Genomic DNA, 24695 nt, shown 5'->3' on the forward strand with positions numbered 1-24695 from the left:
TCCCAGTGTCAATAGAACTAATCATGTAGTGTATCTGGGTTGCAGGATTTTTTAATTTATTTGTTTGTTTTTTTTTATTTAAAAAGCACAGAAGGTATCATTTGCATATGAATCTGTTCGTCTCTCGATATAGTGTCAAAAAAGATTCCAAACTATTCCAATCATGTCTAAATCAAAAAGCCACTGCACCAGGCCAGAGGGGCACCAGAACGCATATCACAACATGTAGCAGCTCCTTTTACCTGCCAGCCCAGGTGCATGGGGTGCCGTGATCGTATAGTGGTTAGTACTCTGCGTTGTGGCCCCAGCAACCCTGGTTCGAATCCGGGTTATGGTATTAGCTTTTCCACATCACCGTTGAACGCTAGGCATGGCTTTTGACCTCTAGCCGTTTGTCACTTGAAAAGCATAAGCAGGTATGACCCCGCTCCCCTTAAAGCTCACGTGGGCCAGTGGCGCAATGGATAACGTGTCTGACTACGGATCAGAAGATTCTAGGTTCGACTCCTGGCTGGCTCGGCTACCTTTTAAGAGCCCAGAGGTGTGCCCCAAACTCCAGCTGCCGAATTGCTGGCAGAGTAACACCTCCCATAATCCCTGAAATGCGGAGAGTCCTGTACTGGGAGGTATGCTGGCTTTCTGCACCAGGAACACCAGCCCACCCTCTGTCTAGCGGCTGATCTTCCACTGGAGTGACAGCTCGAGTAGCTGGATGTTCGGTCAGCGCTGGCCAATTTTGTGCTCTGCAATGCAAGGTTCCCATGCAAAGCTCTGGATGATACCGCGCCGGAAATCAAACTGCTTGGTGGTCGAGTAAAACACCGATCTCAACTCTCCTGGGGAGCTCTCCCATATGGTCTAGCGGCCAGGATTCCTGGTTTTCATCCAGGTGGCCCGGGTTTGACTCCCGGTATGGGAACGTGACTTTATTGGATTGCCTGCAGAGCTGGCAAGAAGTTCACCAAATCGCTCGGTTAATAACGGCCGGGAATGCTTCCTCAAGGGAAACCAAAAACGATCACTGATTGCAGCCAGCAGCATGTTGGTGTTGTGTTCATTTCGATTCACAGCGCAAAACGTTACATAACTGATTTGTCATCACTTATTTATTTGTAGGCTCCCATGGGCCAGTGGTGCTACTTGAAGAACGATAGTCTGGGTCAGCCGGCCAATCACAGCTCACCTGGGAAATCTTTCTCGCCCAATCACATCGGCCCGTTACATCTTTATTCCCCAATCCCTGGGCTGAAAAGATGGACAGACAATGATGGCCGCGCCCATAGCGAGCCAATCAAATCTCTCACAATTTTATCGTTCTCCGCTAATCACAACAATGGCCCGCCCACGGCAATCGATGGATCGTGCGTGCTAATGACGTGTCATTCAAGTCAAATGTATTCGCATAATTACAGTGTGGCACAGAAGCGGATTACAAACGAATTACTGCGTCAGGTAAGAGACTATGTTTTTTCAGTGTGGGATTTACCTTTTTATTTTAATAACTTTGTTTAACCTTTATTTTAGTAGGTTTTTATTTATCTTTACTTTAACGGTTGTTGTTTACACATCTAGATGTAAATATCTGGAAATGAAATCTGAGAATTCTGGTCTTTAGCCTTATATACTTTTTTGGAACTTAAAGCCAAATTGTCTTCAAAGTATAAAAAACCATTTGAGTATTTTCAGAGGGGACTGTACAAATAGTCTTAATAAGTGAGCGAGTGTGTATCTCTGATAGAAACTACTATATATTAACTGTACCAAGTCAGTGTGTTTTATGAGTATTGTTCATTTCCATCAATCTAACCTAACACTAGCCTACAATCTCCACAGAAGGTTGATCTGAAAAAGAGACCTCAGTCTGGGAATTCCTCCACATCTAAGAGTACATCCCCTACCCTGACTCCATCACCATCCCCAACTCCTAAGCCTCTAATTGGTGAAACCCTGTCTTCTGCTTCTTCCCAACCATGTTCTAAAAGTAGTGGTGGCTCCAGCAGTGGCAGCATCACTGATGAAGGTCAGTGCAAATAAAGATGATCAGACTTTATGGTGTGTAGGAATGTACTCTCATTCACACTATTGCAGTTTACCAGTCTCTAACATACAAAAGCCAACATGGTTGTGGACCATGAACGTAGACAGGGTATTCAGAAATGAACACATCTATCTACAAAATACATAGACCACCCTGAGCAAATTGTGTCAAGACATAGAGCAGGGTAAAGGTATAAACCATATCTAAGGTGTTGAATGTTCCAAGGAGCACAGTGGGTTCTATCATTGTGGAAAAATGTTTGGAATCAACAGGATATCCAGCCAAACTCAGTAACCAGGTTAGAATGGCTTTGATCAGAGAGAAAACAAAAGCCCACTGACAACTTTAACAGCTTTAGAAGTCCTCTGCAGAAAAGGGAGAACTTGCTGGAAGTACAGCCATCTCAGAAGTTCTCCATCAGTAAGAGCTTTATGTTGGAATAGCTAAATGAAAACTGCTGCTGAATATAAGCACTGCTCAATATTTGGGCCATACCACTGTTATTGTGAAGCATGGTGTTGGCAGGAGTACTTCTCAGTGGCAGGAGGGGAAAGACGGGTCAGAATTAAGGGAAGGGTGAATGCAGCCGAAATACAGAGAGGTTCTTAAAGAAAACTTGCTCCACAGTGGACACAGCCTCAGATTTTAAGACAAGGTTTAACCTTTCAGCACGACAACATGAATATATCCAAGATAACCCTGGAGTGGCTTTGGAACAACTTTCTAAATGTCCTTAAATGGCCCAACCAAATCCCAGACCACATAGGACTTCAGTGAAGCAACATGAAGATGGCAGTTACACCTGTAGCCTGTAGAGTCTTGTCAAAGTAGACTTAGAGCTGTACTCAGTAAATTGTGCATAAATCATATGTGATTTTTTCCTCTCTGTAAATTACCTGTATTGTTTTATTTACAGGTAGACATGGAGGCCTTTTTGACTCTGACTGATGGAGATCTGCAGGAGCTGGGGATTAAAACAGACGGGCCCAGACAACAGATTCTGGCAGCCATTTCTGAACTTAATGCTGGAAAGGTGTGTTTTTTAAAATCTGCTAGTCAGCGTTGTCTAATCTGGTCCCATGTTTATAGACGGTTTTGTTATAATATCATATGAATTTCAGGGAAGAGAAAGACAGATACTGCAGGAAACTATCCACAATTTCCAGTCATCTTTTGGGAGTAGCGCAGCATCCTGCAGGTTATTCACATTTTGAGTATTAAACACAAGATATAATAGATATAAGATATAAATTAAACATTATATAGATTGTAAATTTTCACATTTTTTGCAGAATCTTTGTGTACTTATTGCCATTTCACTGTATCTGGAAGCTCTAATATACTTTATATTTATTTTCTTATACTCCAGTTTGGGCAAGACATCAGCTGCATTCCCTTAACAAAAGGTAACACTTTTGGCCAGATGAGGGACTGGAGAATGGTGCCAACTCACTTCAAGACTGATCGTACCCAAAGCAAATGAGAAGTCACAAAGGACCTCACACGTTATTCTGCATAAGGGACGGCATCTTAGAATAACGCATACAAGCACTGACATAGGGTCGCATATTGGATGTGTCTATTTTGCCATCCAATTTGTGGTGTTTAATGTATTGCTAAGTTTGGGCATGATGACAAATAACTGTCTCAGATGATATGATGTACACCGATCAGCCATAACATTAAAACCACTTGCCTAATACTGTGTAAGGCCCTATCGATACAAAAACAGCTCAGACCTTTCAAAGCTTGGAGTCTACAAGAGCTTTGAAGTATGCTGTGGAATCTGGCACCAGCAGTATCTACAAGCACAGGTAATAAATAAAATAAGAAGGAATATAACAAAAAATACTAAAATACCCCAATTTAAGGGTACAAAAATATAACAAAAAATATACAAAAATATAACCAAAAATATTAGACATTTGTAGTCTAAAATTTAGCTTTGCTCCACAGACTTTCAGTGGGGTGTGCTCATTTTTGCATCACCCTAATTTGAGTAAAACTGAAAATTTTGTTCTCTAAGTTATCTTATTAACCTTACTTTCATGTTATAAAAGTTCAGATGTTATGACTAGTCCCGACTGACCTTTCTGACATGCTTTCCTTTCTCGAATCTGCTAGAAACATGGACGTTAGACGTGGTTCAAGATGTTTTCAATTTAATATTTCAATATAAAATACACTTCTGAAACTCTCAAAGTTTAGTAGAGAAAACACAAAACAATGACTAAGGAAATGTTTAAATGAAGTAGACTTTACTAGCAAAAAGTATTTCTTGCATAGAGAAAATTAAGTAATAAATACAAAGACTAGTCTTAATCTACATAATAATCTGATGCAAAAAGTTACCTTCATTTTTTAAATTAGATCAGGCTGGATATTTTTATCAGCGTACAAACAAACAGTACCATCTACATTTACAAGATTTATCAGACTCTCTTATCCAGAGCAACTCACATTTCCACAGCTGAGCAGTTAAGGGGTAAAGGGCTTTGCACAAGGGTCCAGCAGCAGCAGCTTGGATTAAATTGTTTAAATTGCAGTTTTATTTAAATAGCACACAAAGGTAATATTTCTAATCATGTCATTTCATATTTATGGCAAAAAAATAAAAACAGCAAGCCCACTCAAATCCAGTTTAAAACAAATGAGACAAGTCTTTTAAGAGCAAATGATGATATATAAAATAAGCTGTGTGAGCTGTGTCTGTGCTTATGGTATCTGTCTGTCCATCTCAGTCTGTCCATAATCTGAGGCGTTACAAACAGCAGAACTGATTACTGGAAGAGTTTAAGAGTGAACAGATATGTAGAGATTGATATGATTTTTTTTTCCAGAGGATGAAAGCTGATTTATAAGGTCATTCAGGTTCATGTACCATTGCATCTTGTTTTAATGCTGTTTAACTCTTTATATCTGGCACTAATTACACCAACAAAACCATCCTGTGCCATTTCTGTGCATGTGATTTTTTTTTTTTTTTAAAGTGGTCAGTCTGGTATATCTCATGCCATAATCCAGAATGTTACCCTTTACAACCCACGGTGACAAAGGTGTCACAAGCCCTTTAAATGTCCTGGGAAGTTCCTTTTATAGCTTTATCCCTGATTTTTAACTCATGAAGTCCTAAAGTGACACCTACTGAACATCCTGGTGGGTCATGTGATAGGTCATGTGATTTTGTGTTCCCACAACAACATTTGCTGACCTCCAAGATGCATGCGTCACAAGGTACAAGTACCACATGAGGTCACGGAGGTGGTTCCTCTACCTATTCTGGCAAACCATAATGCTTGCCTATGTCAATGCATGGCTGATCTCCCGCCGTGACTGTAAACTACTTGGTGTCCACAAGCCACTGAAACAAAGGAGCTTCCAGGCTGAGGTTGCAACTAGCCTTATTCTCCTGCATTCCCAAAGGGGTCGCCTATCACTCAACACCAACTCCACCACCACCTCCCAAGAAAGTTCATGTTGGAGTTCCAGATGATGTTCATGTGGACCAGGTTGCACACTGGCCTGTGAAGTGTGGTCGTTGCAAATTCTGCAAAATCAATGCAACCACCACCCTCTGTGAGAAATGTGATGTGCGTCTTAGTTTCACTGAGGAAAGAAATTGCTTCAAATGTTTCCATTTGGCCTAGGTTATTGCCACATAAACAAATTTCATGGGGTTTCATGAGAAATGGGTCCGGCTGCTTAATGCCCATTGTGACATATATGTAACATTACAGATCCCTGACAGTAGGGGGTGGTATTTTGAAAAAAAAAGTTGAGAAATGTGTTATTTGGCATCTATTTAGTCTGTGTTATGTCCCCCATCATTTTCCTTGAAGGAGAAAGGGGTCTGGGTTCTTATGGGTTAAGGCACAGTGAACTCTATAATGTGTGCTTTAATCGTCTCTGTATTCCACAGTTTTACACTTCTACACAAACAAAAAGTTTAAGTCCACATTCTCAGATGCAAAATGTAAAATACTGCAAAATGTAAAATAATAGTTACCCACAAAAACAGGATCAAAATGTGGAGGTGAAAAGAAACTGCGCAAGATCTAAGCATGCTATCATATCTGTAAAACGAGCCTGATGATGGATCTGCTGATTGCAGAAGCAAAATGAATTGTGAGGAGTATAGAAACATCAACTAAAGTTCAGGAAAAATGCCTCCAAACTAAAAACTTCAAAACTAAAAACTGGGAAATTCTTGTGAGAAAAAGTCAGTCACTTGATCTGAAACCTTAAGAAAAAAAGGGGGACTAGCAATAAATGCATGATATGGAGAAAATTGTGGACATGGCTGTAAATCATGAGCATCCCCTTCTAAATAATAAAACTGCTTGAAGCCCAAACTGGAGAAAGAAACAGAGTTCAGTTTTATTTATTTATTTTTTATTTACTGTACTTTAATGTACTTTTGTTAAGAAACTAGAAAGTACTAAAAACACACAAATTAAATCACTCTAGTGTTTCACTAACAGTGTTTTGGAATGACTGAAAGACAATAAGCATTCCTTTCCATTTTAAACATCTAACCAACCTTCATTTTCATGAACGGGATTTTTATTTATTTATTTATTTTGGAAAACACCTTAAAGACTACTGACATTATAAACTATTTCTTCTTAAAGAGTAACCTTGAGAGTTCAGAGTAACTGCATTATAAATGATGTGCTACAGTGGTGTGATTTGGTGTAAACTGTAAATCCACATTTTTAGTCCTCTACAATTTAGATTTTCAGATTTTTATCTCAAGATTTCAGACTTTTTATACACAACTGTGCTCTGGATGCTTAAATGTAAATGTGCAATTCCCCAAATGTTACAGATTTTTCTACATTTTGGAAACAAACTTTAAAAGACTATAAATATCTGAATTTTGTTGGATGTTATTTGTCATTTTTCACATTTTAGTAAACCAAAGTTTCTGAAGTTCTTTAAAAAGGATTTGTATATGAGTGAAAAGTTCATTTAGTGTTGTGTTGCTTTTTAAAGGAAAATTATATAGACATACTGATGACTAAAAATAATCAGAATGAGACGGTAATAGGAGCAAATGAAAACATTTATTAAAGTAAACTATATAAACACTATACAACTATAAGTTTATTTACAACAATATTATTTGCAGCTACTATTTATACTAATTACTATTAGCAGTTATCTATATAGACAAGGATAGAGGGATAGATTGATAAGGGACGATAAGCTTCCACAAAATGTCCATCATCTTCTGGACACACTGTTTGAGGAAAGGTCTCAGTTTGCTGGCTAAGGCTGCTGGGTCTTGGTAGAACTCCGGGGGCTGAGTAAACAGCACTTCAGCGAGATCTGTAAGCTGATCCTATAGACAAATTACATCATCACTGTCACAATCCAACATAGTGTCACTGAGTTTAGGATACAATACTGAGAATTTGTGGATCACAGCATCAGAAGATATTAGACACTTACAATAAGCACTTTAAAGTAGGTCCTTGCTGCAGGCTTCCACACGTCTACCTCCCACATGCTGATGAGCGCAAACAGGCGCTCCAAGAATCCTCCCTTAAGCTTTAGGAAAGAAAGACGACAAGCTCCATTAATATCATGTCATATCAGGGTTAACAACATGGAAAAATAAAATGAGATAAAATAAACCATGTTCTGAAACTACATTCAAGCATGGCTTTTAAATCTCCTGATAAGACTCTTACTGTCTCAGGTATTGAGCTGTTTGTAAAATAGCCGAATAGAAGCAGCTCGAAAAAGATGTCCACGAAGTTGTAGTGGTAGACCTGCACAGAAGAGAAAAGTTACAAGAAGAAATTAGCTTTACATAATGGAGTCCTGTTTTCTATCACATCAAAATCTTTTCGATTTAAACATTTGTCATGTTACACAAGCATTTATAAGCTTACATAGGACCCGGAGAGCTCTGCTGCAATCCAGTCCTGATAAGAAGGAGTCTTCAGGAAACGAATCAGAGCCTCGTAGTCCAGCTGTACACGACCTGCATCCTGTTAAAGCAAACAAACATAATAATCACTTTGGCTTCAGTTTTTTTAACGTGGAAACTCATTTTAAACCCTAAAATGAAGCAGTATGTAAGCCTCAGCATGTCCAGTACTTTACTAAAGATACACAGATGATGTATGACATGGGCCAAATGTCCAACTACTGCATATCCCAGAGCCCTCTTCATTATGTACATTTTATTTTAATATTTATCCTAAGAATGTCCTTTTTTTAGCAGGCTGTGATTGTTATAAAATTAGCTTTTGATGCTTGTTATTTTAATTATTATTCCTTAATTACTCATATTACTCATGAATCTGAATATAAGACAGCACATAATATAAGCTAAAGCAGAGTGAACTTCCCCTGAGCAAAAACAGCAGCTAAACAAAGGTTTTACTCACAGCGAACGCCTCATGGAGAGCATGCAGCTTCAGGCCGATATCAGTTACCCCTCTCTCTGTAAGATGGTCCCTAAGAAACAAAAGATTTACATGCTCAGTGTATTAAACATACATTACACCTTTATACCATTAAACTGTGAAGAGAAGCGTACCAAGTAAAGGGCACCTCCATCTCCTCTTGGCTAAGGCTCTCCTCACTCTCCTGCAAGACACATTAGCAATAAATCATTAAAACTCACACAGTAAATGTTACAGCCTCCCATTCAGGGGAATAGCAGCATCTGTAGATACACATCAGGTCTGAAACACAGAATTACCTCAGAGTCGTACTGTTCCTCTGAATCACTGTGGGGAGAGTCAACCTGCTCCTGCTCCCAGGTGGAGGTGTTCACCTGACCATCTTTAGCCACATGCAGGAACGTGCAGGACACCTTTTTAAAGGTTTGCTGTTAAATTAAAAAAATATATAAAAACACTGCAGACCCATATGTGTACAAAATTCCAAGAGTTACTATCTACAATAAAGACTTCATGACATTGCAATAAATTTACCACATAATCCTCAAGTGGCTCCATGATGGTTTCCACCCGGTTACAGGAAAGGAGCTCTGTAACCTTCCCATATTCAGCCTTAAGAGAACAATTTGAAGCGAACACAATTAGTCACTGCAACTAACAAAAGTTTTGTGACGCCACAACAGATAATCCCTCACCTGTATGGCAGTGAAATGGTCCTCGATGGTGGTCTGATAAGGGAATCCCTGCAAATGACAATTAGCTGAAACTCAAGATCTACTTCTCAAAAGTGTTCATCTAATAATCATTAATATCAATTCTCTTCATCAGAGTAACAAAGATGGTGATTACCAGCTGGTCAAAGTAGCGCGTCTTGGTGGTTTTAAACCAGCAAAATCCACTCTCAGGACCCCTTATCATCCCGAGGAAGTATCCCTTAATGTCCACTGCCTAGAAATAGAGAAACCAAACTAAACATTAGAACTTGTAAAGAAGGATGTGTGTGTGTTTGTATCTCAGCTGCAGCACTGTACAATACCCCAGACAGGAAGGTAAAGGTGCGTGCAGAGAGGAACTGGATATTTCGGCAGGCGCTGATCAGCTCACCAGCATCGAGCGTCTGTGAAATGAAGAGCATGATGAACATAACGGCTTCCTATCACAGCGATTTTATAATAACACAAGTAACATTCTCTCACTTTCTTTACAGTCAAAACAACCCTGTGAAATACAGTGATCAGATTTAGTAAATAAAGGAAAGGTTTGGTTACCAGAACAACAGCTGAAGATGTGGAGTGAGTTTCTGTGGGTAGCTGCGGCAGGATTGGCTCAACAACCTTAAGACACACACACACACACTTAGACAAAAGCAGCCTACACGTTTCAAATGTAGTTAAAATATTTTACTGACACATACCTGGAGGACTGAGGGAGTATCTGACGATTCTCCCAGCAAATCCACAGCTTCTCCAATAAATTAGTTTCATGTAAGTTTAATTACAAATAATATTTTCTGTTAAATGTAAAACATTAAAATGGCCAAATTTATAAGGTAGTAGAGAAAGAGAGAGAGAGAGAGAGACCTTGTAAAATTTTCTCTCCTTTCTTTCTAATGCTTAAAAGTTAATAAACCTGTGAGTTAGTTAGCTAGTTAATTTGTGAAGAAACAGACTAATTGTAGCATTAGTAGCTTGTGTAAATTCACTGTACATGTGACTGATTAAACTCTCTAAATCCTCAAGTCCAGGCATCCTGATGAACTCCACCTCCCCATCAGGATCCACACGCTGCCGTCTACTCAGAGGGGCTTCTTGATTGCCATCCTCTTCGTCCCACCTCCTCCTTATGCCCTGGCGTGGGACAGGAGTTATCATTGTGGCAGGAGCATAGTACATACCAGCCACAATGCTGTGGATGTCGATATTGAAATAAGGCTGGGGCAAAGGAACTGTTGAAGGCTGTGGACTCCCTGAAGGTGGTGGCCTCCTCAAAGGGGATGGGGTTTTATTTTAATAGCACTGTGTATGTTTTATACAGCAGGAAAGCCTCACTATCAAAACAAGAAGTATTTACACAAGTTATATTACTGTAATCTTCCTATAACAGTGCATTAAAAACTCAGTATTTACATTTTAGCTGCATTTATAGGTGTTATACAGGGCTCTTCCAGTATCACGGCTTCACTGTTAGTCACACTGTGCACTTATTTCAATGCTTAAAAATATCTTCCCCCAAAAAATGCAGATTAAAATACATTTCTATTACAGTCTATTACTTTAGCACTTTCTTACTCCAGTGGTTCACATCCCCTTTGAGTCCAATTGTGTCTCCTCTCAAAAATTCGCCCTTTATCGTAAATTACACTACTCCTAACTATTTTATTCACGACAGCTAGAAACAAAACCTTGCTGAACAGAATTGAAACAAACAGCTTGATATTTTTGCCTAAGCTGCACTCTACATTGCCACACTAGCTCCATTTATTTGTACCGATTGGTTTTGTTCAGCTAGCTGCCTTTCCTCACAGCCCCTTTCTCTCTCCGCTTTAACAACTCGACAAACACGGACAATGAAAAATCCTTAAAATAATAAGTTACTTCATGTTATTGTAAGTATTTTAACTTATTCTATTCACTCCATCAAAAAAAAACTATAAACACTGAAAAACAATTACTTAGCTACATGCTAACTAGCCGTCTAGCTAATCTTTGCTAATACTCCTCGGCTTGACTTAGTAAACTTTAGCAAACGTTAAGTAAACATTGGGACTTTTATGAAAAGCTGATGTTAACATATCTGAAAACATCAACACTGTTTTCTTCTTCCCTGCTCGTTTCACTGGAGTCTGCCATTTTGTCCGCTAGCTTTAGCATACTGATCGGGTACGTAAAGCGATTAGCCGAACAGAATTTCTCAGAACCATCTAATCATATAAAACGATATTCCTGATTGCGGTTTTTTGTAATAACGCGGTGTTTAAAAGACTTTATACTTAAGTGAAAAAGAGGAAACTCAGTAACTCACCGTTCCAGGGGTCGTACAGTCCGCTCCATCCGGGCTCGGGATCCACATCCGGGTGCTGAGGCTCGGCTCCTCCCCCGAAGTTCATCATCGCTGCGCTGTAGAGTCGGTGTAGGAGTCAAATCCAGTAGTGGAGTACAGAGAAATCCGAAACAGGGGTGTAGCAAAAATGCCAAAAGATAATCCAAATCTTGCGACCTTCAGAACCAGTATAAACCAACACTAACTAGTATAAAACAGCACTAACTAGTATAAACCAATATAAACCAGCACTAACTAGTATAAACCAGCACTAACTAGTATAAACCAGCACTAACTAGTAACAAGAGTCAATAATGAATAAATAATAATAATAATCATAATAATAAGCTGAAATGTCCGGGAAGCCCAGGGAGTGAAGCATAGCTGAAGTTTAAGGCAGCATGTAGCTGTACAGTTAGAATTCAAGCTGTAGGACCAGTTTAAAGACGATACGACCTTAAAAAAAAAAAAAAAACCTCCTGTTTACGGCATCTACCGAAAGCCTCCGAGAAAAACCGAACTGTACGGAAACCAGGAAGTGAAGTCCGTAAAAAATGCATTTACAAATTATATATTTTACATTTTATAATTTGCTCCTGCTGAATACACTCAGTGTCCTCAAGGTAGGATGATCTTTATCCTTTAATGCCACACTGTTTCTACAATAAATCATGTTAAAGTGACAGTGTTACAGTCTAATGTTATGTAGCACACAAGACACCTCATCTTGCCGTGAATTAGCCTAATGCTAGTTACCGTGCTAGCGAACCTGGCTACTGGTTTAAACTACACAATAAAATCATTAAGCTCGGTTTAAGAATTTATTTTATTTCCACAATGAAATATTTACCCCATTAGAAGTCCATTCTTAACAACCCCTTCTCCTGGTTTTAATAAAATAAATCGTGCTTAGCTTTGTGATTCAGCAGCTAGCGCGCTAACGGACTTTAGCCGATTTTTAGCGATTTCAATGACAGTGTAATATTTGGACTAATCATATCTACCGAGAGAACTTGTATATTTGTTGTAATTATTTAACACTTTATTGGTTATATTAATGTGAATATGATATTTCTCCTAATAATAGTTCACCTGCTAGTGAACATGCTGTTGTTTTACATTACACACTAAAATCCTGAACGAGTTGATGAGCTTGACCAACGAGAATTTCATTTATTTCCACAATATAATACTCATCCCCATTAAAAAGTCACTTTTAACAACCCTGACTACTGGTTTTATACTAAATCATACTTAGACTACTGATTAATCAGCTCTCGCGCTAAAGGGCATGGTTACAGATGTACACCGATCAGCCATAACATTATGACCACCGACAGGTGCAGTGAATAAGACTGATGATCTCCTCATCATGGCACCTGTTAGTGTGAAATAAAAATTAAATTAAAAATAAAAGAAGAGATTTTTTGGGATACAAAGAGGTGTACCCTGTGGAGGTGTCCAAGTAGATTATTTTGGTACTAGTTTGGGGTCACAGGGTCACATGACCTAGAAGCTATTGAAGAAATAGTGTTTTTTTTTAATAAAAATTAAATTAAAAATAAAAGAAGAGATTTTTTGGGATACAAAGAGGTGTACCCTGTGGAGGTGTCCAAGTAGATTATTTTGGTACTACTTTGGGGTCACAGGGTCACATGACCTAGAAGCTATTGAAGAAATAGTGTTTTTTTTTTTCAGTCGTACAGAAATTTGTCGACGGTCCCTAAACTACCGCTTCCGAATGTCTGTCTAATGTCTGAATATCAAGCTAACTTCACCGCGGTCTAACAAGCCGAATAACCTATCAGTATAACAAGTTTGAAATATACCCATACCCTCTTACAACCCCCATATGATACAGGTCTGGGAAGTGGGATCAACAAGCTGACTAGGAAGCAAGCAGAGGCTGCTGTTTTGAGAATGTGCCACTAACCCTTTTTCTAATAAAATAAATGAAAACCCATTAATGGAAGCTGTGATTCCTTTAAGCATAGTTAATTATCAAATATTATATACATTTTGGAATTATAGACACAAATGTTTATATATCTGATTTATTTTGCAATCTTTAATACACTAGAGATGAGGCGATATACCTCACCTCTAGTGAGTGGCCCAGATCTTTGTATATTTTTCTGCTTGTGGCCTTCAGTGAAAAAACTTGGACACCCCTGCATTAGATGATCACAAGCATACCTAATATTCTCTCTCTTTCTCTCCTCTGTTGAGCTAAACTGACTACTCCAGAGCTCCCAGTGTTCTGAGTACCCAGTGTGATGGCTTTTTCTCTTCGGACCTGCCTGATTCATACTGATACCCTACTTCTGGCTGGAATCTTGTTGCTTAAAGGTGCTCACTGCTACTGGGAATAGCTTTGCATGGACAGCTTGGAGACTCATGTGACTGCTGTGCATACAACCACTTGAATGCTATGGTGCCAGCTTTGAACTGCTGTTGCGGTGGTTGGTTTTGCACTCAGATGTGAATCATTGAACATTTGATGACTTCAGTAGGAAGGAATTAGTGTTAAATCTGTAATGAACTACGGTGATTTATAAGCTGCTCAAAGCTCCTGGTTAGGTACTTGACTATATGAACCTGTAGAAAGAACAGTATTTATAATCACACTCTCCAGCGTGACTCTCAAAGTTTCTTCTCAGGGGGATCTACCTTGACACCATTACCTCAGGTTTGCTCATCAGAGATAAATAAATAAATAAAAAAATAAATTGAATTTTAAACTTTGTAATTTCTGTTCAAAATTTTTTATATTTCTTTAAAGCTGCTTTGAGACAATGTCCTGATTTATTTGATGTTTTTAATGGTTGAATGGTTTTAAATACATCCTTTATAAATTGAGGCTGTATAAGATGTTATAAACATTTTTCTGTTAAAACTATTTACATTTCTTTTTTTTTTATATATTTGTCTGTTGAGGTCTTTGGTTCCAGCAGGAATCTGCAAAATAAAACAAACAGATTAAAACAGACTGATAGAAAACAGTGTATTCTTATTTCACACGTTTTTATGCAATTATCTTTTCTTAGTATAATTCCATAATCATGTTAAACTGTGCTACAGAACTCAATACTGATTCAATACAATCACATAATCTAGACTGTTACAGCATGCCATAGCTCGTATTTCATATGTTTAGTGTATCCTCGCTGTCTAACCTGGAGATTGTCTTAAACTCTCTCCGTGAACCACTCGTGGTTGATGATGTCCTCGATAGATGGCCTCAAATCAGGTTCGAGCTCCAGGCACCACAGCACCAGATCAACGAAATCTGTGTGTGCAGTGACGAGACAGAAGTTCAGCCATTTTGTTTTTTTTTGTGAGATTTACAGCTGCATCATAAAGGTATAAATGTGATGGACTCACCTCGAGACACATAAGGAGAGAATTCCAGGTGTCCATCTTCAATGTCGCTCTCGGATTCAAAGGGATAGTCTCCGCAGACCAGGTTGAACAACAGAATTCCCAGACCCCAGATGGTAGCAGGAATGCCCATATACGTGTTGGAAATCACCCACTCTGGAGGAGAGAATGCAGGCGTGCCTGAGTGTGAAAAGAAAAAGCAAAGTTAGCATTGTTAAACACGAAAAAAAAAATTTAAACTACGTCCTCTGCTGCATTCCCTTCGATTCTATTGCATCTCTATTTCCAAATTACCTGCAAACTTTCTGTATGGGACATCCAACAGCAATTCTCCACAGCCGAAGTCAATCAGTTTGACTTCCAGAGTGTCGGTGTTGATGAGCAGATTCTGGGATTTGATGTCACGGTGTAGCACTCTACGGTCACAGCAATGCTGAACCGCTCGAATCACCTGCCGCATGATGTCTCTTGTCTGATCTTCAGTCAGACAACCTCCCTGACTTTTAGCGAATTCATGGATGTCTACACAGGGGCTGGGTCTCTCCAGTACCAAGGCGATGTGATCTGGCATTTCAAACCACTCCAGGAGCTCAATAATATTGCTACACTGAGGTGATTCGGACACAAGCTTCATCAGTGCCACCTCCGCATGCACCTTGCCCTTCACTCCAGGCTAAAATTAAAACAGACATGGCCAGCATGGGTTTGGTGTGAATGCATCTAAACTATGATAAACAGATGGATTGATTTCCTTTATGTTAGTAGGAATAAGTAAACAGTCACATTGATGTGCACACATATTGGTCTGCATTCAGTTGCATCGTGAGCACAAAATACTAGAAAGTTCACTTACAATGTTCATGGGCTGGATGAAGTGATCCTTCTTCGTAAATTTGATGGCAACCTGTTCATGCATACAAAACATAATTAGTTATCAACATTTCTTTCCACAGCCATTTGCATTACATATAAACACAGACAGATTCAAATAAACCCCAATCTTATCAACATTTGGAAGAGGAATTAACTCTCAGGAAGCTGCACAACAGAAACTAACCATGTTTAGTTCTAACCAGCAGCTTCTATAGAGTGCAGTTTGTTTTATGAGGGGGAGGGAGAACACTTACCTCTTTCCCATCTTCGTTCCGAGTGGCCGCGTAGACAGACCCGAAGCCTCCCTTCCCGAGCAACTTTCCCATGGTGTACCGAGAAGCAAGGGCAGCTGTTAAACAGACAATAATTTTTTTTAACTGAAATTGAATTAAGAAAGGAAGCGTGTCAGGCTCAGTGACCTCTCCTGAGAGTAAAGAATGAGACTTGTGTTGTTAACAGCTATTAAACTGTATTATATTATGTTTCTGAGAACAGTAAAGTATTGCCAATATGAGTATCTAATAAAAGTATAACAAGTCTTTATCTCCTAAAATCTGTTTCCTCCCTATGGAGGATTCTAACATACCTTCTAGGTCCAGATCAGTATCCGCGAAAGCAGGCATCTTGTCCTTAACAGAGTAACTTCCTTCACTCGAGTCACTCGAGTTACTTCCTTCACTCGAGTCACTCGAGTTACTTCCGTCACTCTTTGCATTTTCTGAGTTCTGAAATTCAGAGGTGGTAGATGTCGCATGCTGCTCTGGCGCAGGATTAGCGTTTGCATCCCCGACTTTGAGTCTGTGCAGCTGCATAACCTCTTGCATCCACTCAGGTACTTCTCCATGTCCTTGCAAATTGATAAACCGCTACAAGACAAATGAGGAAAGTTACATTAGTCATGAAGACTTTACATTATTTTGCATTTCAAACCTGGAAACCATTTAACAATCATTAATAATCTTATTTACCGAAATGAGCCGTTCAGTGAAGCTCTTTTTGAAGATGTTGGGGAAGGTGATGACTGCCCTGGCGATGACCTCATAGTATTGAAGAGCTTCATCAGGAAAGTCAGTGAAGACTAAACGGTTGGCATGACACAACTTGAACATCTAAGGAAGACAGAGTCATTCATCCTCAGTATTCAGTGTTTAAATTTGACCGGTCAGTACCCATGAAACTGAAAAGAAGAGGAATTCCAACCTGGAAGTTTGGCTGTGCCAGGCCTGAGGTCAGCGACAGCACGTATTCGTAAACCTCTGTTCTCTCAATGGCTGCTGTCAGGACTGTCATACCAAATGGCAGACTGGTGCAAATAGAAAAATGTGTCAGTAGCAAGTCAGGAAAAACACAAAACACCTCTCACCACTCTCTTTCTCTCTCTCTCTCTCTCTCTCTCTTTCTCTCTCTCTCTCTCTCTCTCTCTCACACACACACACACACACATATACAAGCAAATACCTGTTGCATCCGATTAGGTCAAACTGACTCCGTGTCCCCAGCTCCACTTTTGCCGCCACGTAGCAGATGTGCGCAGCGTATGTCAGTTCCCTGCTGGCTGCAGGCGAAAGATTAAACATGCATATGAGAAAACAGTTAAAGAAATGATTACAGCATTTTCAGAAATATGAGGTTACTGTGGTGTTTATCAGTACCGAGATCATCTCCCATCTTAATAACAGCTTCTCTGTGATCATCGTCTGGGGCAGAGGAGCACAAGAGCTGTGCCAGAGGAAGACACCATTTGCTCAGGAACTTGAATTCATGAAGCTGCAGCAGAAATTTTCGAGTTAGTCAGAATGTTTGCAAAAACAATGCACAATCATGTACAGACAGATGCTGATATACTGACATTTGATGTCTTCTTCCTCAGTAAGCTGTAGCTCTTGAAGAGAGTTGTAGCGATCTGAGCCATTATCACTTTCTGCAAAAGAAATATCATGATGTTCCACATATTGATCTTTCATGAAAAAATATTTGCTTACAAAATCAAATACCACACGTACAATAACTATAACTATCACACTTACTCCACTGTTGTGGCAGAACAAGTCCATCATCTGCCAATATAAGTAAGCCTCCTTGTTGTCAACTTGGTCAGCATGCTGGAGACACTTGTTTGCCTGGCACTGGATGTACTGAATCAGATCCTTTTTGTCCATCACATTGCTGCAACACATGTTGGAACAGTGGGATTACTGCATGAGGATTACCCAGCACACATCTGAAATGCCTTTCGATATGATTTAAAATATTCCTGCTTATAACCTGTGAGTGTACAATGAGAACAGAAAGAGGGTTTCACCTCATAAGTGGGCCAGGAAAAGCTGCATCCATAGAATCTTCCCAGACGCCATCATCAGGTGCAGGCACGAAGCTGGGCGTATCTGGAGTTAAAAGCTCAGTTAGGGCTACATGACTACATGAATGTTATTCATTTTACAGTATTTTGTACAGTTCTTGTATTAACTGTCTCCAAAACTACATATTTCGAGAGAGACTTAAGTTAAATGATTACTTTTATGTGTGTGTGTGTGTGTGTGTGTGTGTGTGTGTGTCGTACCTGCAAAGAATCCATTTAAAGCACGGACATCTGCTTTCTCTTTGAAGTTGTGGTTCAATACATCCACCATTTTCAAAAATGTTCTGTAAAACTGTGGAAAATGAACAGTTAGCAATATATGTGGACATTCTGGCTCATTTTCACAGTTCTCAAACAAAACAAAACAGTTCAGAAAACAGAAAAGATGAACAATACCGGCTTTCACCACTGGAGGTCATTATGACCGAGATATTAATCAGTTTTTACACAGTCAGGATTCATCGGCTAGTAAATTTCCCTCATTAGCCGTCTACAAAGAGTCGGTGTGATGTGCTCGACTGTTTCAAACCATTTGTTTTTGTATTTCGTGACAACCGCAGTCGTTTATTAATGTTATTTATCATTTAAAATCGGATCTATGTTTTTAATATTCACTCACCTATCGGGTGAAAAAGAAGTTTAGGTTTGTGTTTGTAGTAGTTTGTAATGTGGTTGTTGTCCAAATCCTCCTAACGCGATACCAGCTCTGAAACACGGTCCAGTAACTGTTACTATGGCAGCGCTTTATAGCGTCACGGCTGATTCTGCTACGTAAAAATGTTCGATACGTATTGCTATTTTTTTTTTTTGGAGGGGGGGAGTCGGGGTAAATACAAACACAGAAAATACAAACACAGAACAGCAGGGAGCTTAACAACTATAACATATAAGAGTACACACAGGCAACATCAGCAATGGGGCACATAAATAAATGAATAAATAAATAAATAAATAAATAAATAAATAAATAAATAAATAAAAATTAAAGACCTATGGCATAACCAGAGGTGGACAAAGTACACAACTTCCTTACTTGAGTAAAAGGACAGATACTACTGGTCAAACATTACTCCATTACAAGTAAAAGTTGTAAAGACAGGTTTTTACTTAAGTAAAAGTACAGAAGTACTAGTTTTTAAAAGTACTTAAGTATCGAAAGTAAAAAGTAAATGTCAACGCATTGTTTTTTGTTGCACTGTTGTATGCAATACTTAGAGTACCTTTTGTAGCAACCTTGTGAATATACTGACCAGTTTGTAGTATCTGTTGAATTAAAAGCTTTTAGAATGTTACAAAACCTATAGAAAATAAACAACTGAATTGACAAAAAAGACGGGTATAATCATTTTCATTTTTATTTAACACTCCTACCACCCCCAACAAAAAAGTACAGGTACATCTCAAAAAATTAGAATATCATGAAAAAGGTCAATATTTTTTGTCACTCAGTTCAGAAAGTGAAACCCATATATTATATAGATTCATTACACATAGAGTGAAATATTTCAAGCCTTTATTTCTTGAAATTGTGATGATTATGGCTTACAGATAAGGAAAACCCAAAATTCTGTGTCTCAGAAAATTAGAATATTGTGAAAAAGTTCAATATTGGAAAGTCATGGTGTCACACCCTAATCAGCTAATTACCTCAAAACACCTGCAAAGGTTTCCTGAGCTTTTAAATGGTCTCTCAGTCTACAGCAACACTGCTTTAACAAAGAGTTATATATATTTCCACATTTCATTTACATCGTTTTAATATGCATTTACACCATTCTCAAGGCTCCTCCCTCCTGTGTGCAATGCATTGTGGGCAATATTATCCATTAGAGTGTGCATCGTTCTGCACTTTGAATTTCTACTGGAAGTAGTAGACCATCCAGGAATTTTTGGAATACTCTTTTCAGTATACTACGATTTAGAGCATACTAATTCTAATTTTGAATACTATTTAGGACTATTTTTTACAATTTCATAGTATGAGAATTTGGACGCAGAATACGTTTTTGTGTGTTAACTAACATCATTACCAATGTGTTGGTGGTGTATAATATACAAAGCATATCTTCGTCCATTTTGCCAGCAATTGATCAATTGAGTTCAAAAAATTACGGTAAACCACTGAACTTTACGACAGGTGATGCTACAAGAGTGAAAAAAATCATCCTCTGAATAACGTAACTACTTTCTACTCGATGACCTGGACAGAAATGTAGTGGAGTAAAAAGTAGAATATTTGTCTTTCAAATGGAGTGAAGTTAAAGTAAGAAGTATCCAGAAAAATAACACAAAAGTAAAGTACAGATACTCAAAAAGTGTACTTAACTACAGTACTCAAGTAAATGTACTTCTTTACTGTCCACCTCTGGTGGCAAGTGGTACTGGTTTTTCTATCCTTGCTAATGGGGCAGGTCTGGCTCTTCCTTCTCTTGATCCCCCTGGCATCCTCTGGTTAGTTCCTTGTGCAGCTTTCTGGTCTGCATGTAGCATGAAGCTCTCTCACTAAGTTGACAGAGGCTTGATTTTGGGGCAACCACTGTCATTTTTCAATGTGGGGATTCACCAGGGTCCTCACCAGCTCCTCCAAAAAAGCCTCCTCTTGTAGGGTTTTCCCATGTTCCTTCCAGGAAATATTTACACATGCATTGTATGCTGAGACTTCCAGTATATTGTAAAAGACAGCCATTGGCCATCTTTTGGTCTTCCGTTTGCATGTGAAGATGGCAATGACCTTGTCTAGATTATCAATTCCTCCTTTGTTTTTGTTGTAACTCATAAGCTTGTCTGGCTTTTTGTCCTCCCTACTGCTCGCAGCAGCATTCTTGTCAGGAGCGGACATCACAAAAACATTTTTATTTTTTCTGGGACGGTATGACACAATTGTAGTTGACTCTGTAAATGCAAACTTAGAGGAAAGACGAACCCTGTCTTTTATTCCAAGAAGTGCAAGAGGAAGTTCAGGTTTATTTTTCTTGACCATTACCACTATGACAATGTCACTTTGCTCTCGGTCTCAGTATCACTTTTATTTACAAAGATATGGTCAGTAACCTAATAGACACTGTATCTCTTGCTCATGTTGAAACAGACTGATGCTGCTGCAAAATGAAACTGATAACACACATGAGCCTTATTTATAGATAGAAATGTTCAGAGAATTCTGTGCATATTGTTCACACCCCATCCCCAAAAATGATATAAAATATTCTGTGAGAAAAGTTGTGTTCCCTCGCGGTCAGGTGTCCCCATGGAAGACAGGGTGGGTGGGGGAAGGGGTAAGCTGTGTCTGTGTGCTGGGTAATTGAGCCAAATTTGATTCACAGATCAACCCATAACTTTTATATGATGCATGTATGCATATAACAGTCAATATTCTCAGCGGGTCATATTTCCCCCGTAGCACCACAGAGGTCACTTTTTTAAAGACCTTTAGAATTTACTAAAATGGTGACAGTTTCTTCTGTTGTGTTAAAATAGCTGTCTTTGAGGATATCATGAAGCCTTGTTCCAACAGAAAAAGTAAATAGTGTTTTTTACATATCTTAACTTGAAAACGGGTCGAATTTGATCCTAACACAATATAAGGGTTAACAAAGCTCTATTGAGATATGACTCACTTCCTGTTTAGGTCTTTACCATAGAATTGTATTGGATTCCACCAACATCCACCTAGGGTTTCTATAGTCTGTCATAAAAAATGAAATTGGAAATGGAAATTTATTGGGGAAAAATTATTATTTTTGGTCAAAACCCTCTGTAGATGAAACAATACTACATTTGGTGGTGATAAGATCAGTCTAGTTCACAAAAGCGTGTTTTTCAGATAATTCAAAATGGCGGTAAATTCAATATAGCTCACTTTAAGCCCAGTGGGTGCATTGGTATCACTGTGACACAAAGATTCAGATCACAACTCTAGGACAAACAATTCAAAGGTTATAAGCAACAATGTACAAGTTTGGCCTGTTGGTGGCGCTACAGAGATTTAGAAAATGGCCTCTGTTGCAGTTTGCCGACTGTGAAAGTTTTTTGTCTTCAAAATGTCCGAGTTGTGATTAAAACCGAACAATTTTCTTCTGGTGTCACACTGATGAACATTAAGGAGATTGAAACTAGACTATTTTTATTATTATTATTATTATAACTTCACTGTAATTTTATTAAACACTTTAATTAAACATTTTCTTTTCTTTTCTTTCAAAAGCAATTATAGCATTTATTACAGGTCTAGAAAGCAAACTGTACATTACAGACAGAAAACAGTACAAAGCATTGATAACATAATATTTCTTACCAAAAAAAAACCTTTCATGCTATATTTCAGTTAAATAAAATGCACTTTTAGTAAAAGAGAGAGAGAGAGAGAGAGAGAGAGAGAGATAATATAGCACAGAAACAATTAGATACATTAAAGCAAAGACATTAGACATTCCTGCAAGAATAAATATATATAATGTCTTTTTACTGCATATAAATACAGTTTGTGGTGCACACACACATATACATTTATTAAAGCCACTATCCAAAAATATATATTATTCAATTACTATTTCTAAACATCTACATATTTTATTCCCCCGTTTATTCAGTCCTGATTATACAAATTTAATTATACAAAGTAAATAGTCCCTTGATCCTATATTCTATGAGCTGTTTGATTGGGTAGACTGCACACACACTGTACAATCTGCAACGATGCTCGATCTCTGCTGTTTATTTACTAACAGCTTGCATTTACTCAGTATTCTCACTAGGTGGCAGCAGCGGGTCTTTTGTATTTCACCTCAGCGTACTGGACACGCTCGTATTCCTTTGTACCACCAGTGGTCAGAGACGAGCCCTGAGTGCGGGAGGAGAAGAGAATGCTGGAGTAGTGAACATCATCCTGATGTGTGACACATACCTGTCCACTCTGGAGATCCGGGTCTTCAGTGGAGCTGTGACTTTGCCCTGATTTGGACTTTCTCCTCCTGAGAAAATTGAAAGCATTTTAAGCAAATGCAATGTGTCACTGATCCTGTAAATGATCTAACTCTGTACATACCACATCCACAGAGCTCCCACGATGATTATTAATAAACTTCAGTTTGTTATAACGTGGTTTCTTCCTCAACTCAGATTAGAGCTATAGATATAGATTATAGATCAGCTATAGATTACCTAAGGTAATTATTTCGGCTAATGGACCTCAATTTGTAAACCTTTAAGCAGTCATTGGACAAGCAAAAACAATTAGGCATCACACTTCCACATTGCATTGACAGATTTTTTTTCTGTTACAGAAATACTTCAGTCCCAATTGAATTGTTTCTGAAAAGAAAAATTAGAAGGCGGCTATCACAGATACAGCCACAGTTCTCTTCTCAAATGCAGGAAAAGCAGCAAACGCAAATAAGAAGTTCAGTTCATGTGAGAGTATTTTATCCACAGCAGAAGGTACATGTGAAGCAGTTCAGGGGAAGAGAAGTGGAAGGCCATTAGGTCCAGTTACTTACCTGGTCTGGGGAAAGGGCAAGTCCTACAAAAAGCATGTAGATCAGTTAAAAGCAACAAAATGAATGAATACTGAGCAGGATGTGGAAGCGCTGTCAGACAAAATGTCTGTGACACTTCAGGAACAGGGTTAAGAGCAAGTGAAAATTCAACAGTAGTATCAGAAATATCTCAAAGGTCTGTTAACATTAAGCCTTTCTGTGTCAGAAGAGTATGCCAGAGGTTAAATCTGTAAAACCCCAATGAATCTGGATAAAGATGCTGTGGATTTTTTGTTAAGGGTTTATTTATTTATTTATTTATTTATTTTGGTTGGCTGTTGTGTTATTTGTGAAAGTGGTACAGTGAGTGTAGTGTATTAAATATAATACAAAAAAAGTTAAAAAAAAATATGTTTTGGGATGAGTTGGAAAAGTAGTAAATTGTTATTGTCTGTTTTTAAAGACAAATGTGTTGATATAGTCTAGGACGTGTATGTACAAAAAGAAAGTAGAGCCATGGTGCCATGTGATGTGAAGGGTGTGTTTGTGTATGCACTATGAGGTACATGGTGTTCATGTCAAGTCTGTTAATAAACTTCAGTTCATGTTATAATGTGGTTTCTTCCTCAGCTCAGAAATTCCAGGTGTCCACCCAGCCACGACACTACTGTAGTTCCATTTTGACAACTATGATGCAATTCTGTCTTTTGTGCTTGTTAACAACAATCACTGGAACTTGCTGGTTTGTAATTCTTTGTTGTTGATTTTTGTTCGTTTTCATTTTGTATTATTTGTCTTTTAATCCACACCATTTCACAAGTAGTGAACAAAATATATTTCTGACTCTTTTCCTTTTTAGGTAGATAGATAGATAGATAGATAGATAGATAGATAGATAGATAGATAGATAGATAGATAGATAGATAGATTTTATTGATACCATGAGTGATATACTGTATATATATATATAAACAGTAACAATCATTTTTGGAAAGTTCTAGCAACCACAGCTGCCAGTGTTTTTCACCACAGATGGACCAGTTTGTTTTTAATAATGTATAATCTAAAATAAAAATAACGCATAATCTAAAACAAAATCTGTGTGAAAGAAA

General features: G+C 38.4%; 2 non-coding genes across 2 annotated transcripts; both read left to right on the forward strand.

The window, feature by feature from the left end:
* Nucleotides 1–446: 446 nt before the first annotated feature.
* Nucleotides 447–519, forward strand: trnar-acg (transfer RNA arginine (anticodon ACG)). The gene has a single exon. It is a non-coding gene; the product is annotated as a tRNA-Arg (tRNA).
* A 328-nt stretch (nucleotides 520–847) lies between these two features.
* Nucleotides 848–919, forward strand: trnae-uuc (transfer RNA glutamic acid (anticodon UUC)). Its single transcript has one exon. It is a non-coding gene; the product is annotated as a tRNA-Glu (tRNA).
* Nucleotides 920–24695: the final 23776 nt, after the last annotated feature.

Source organism: Hemibagrus wyckioides, unplaced genomic scaffold (genome assembly GCF_019097595.1).
Source record: "Hemibagrus wyckioides isolate EC202008001 unplaced genomic scaffold, SWU_Hwy_1.0 Contig20, whole genome shotgun sequence".
In the NCBI taxonomy this organism is placed as follows: Eukaryota; Metazoa; Chordata; class Actinopteri; order Siluriformes; family Bagridae; genus Hemibagrus; species Hemibagrus wyckioides.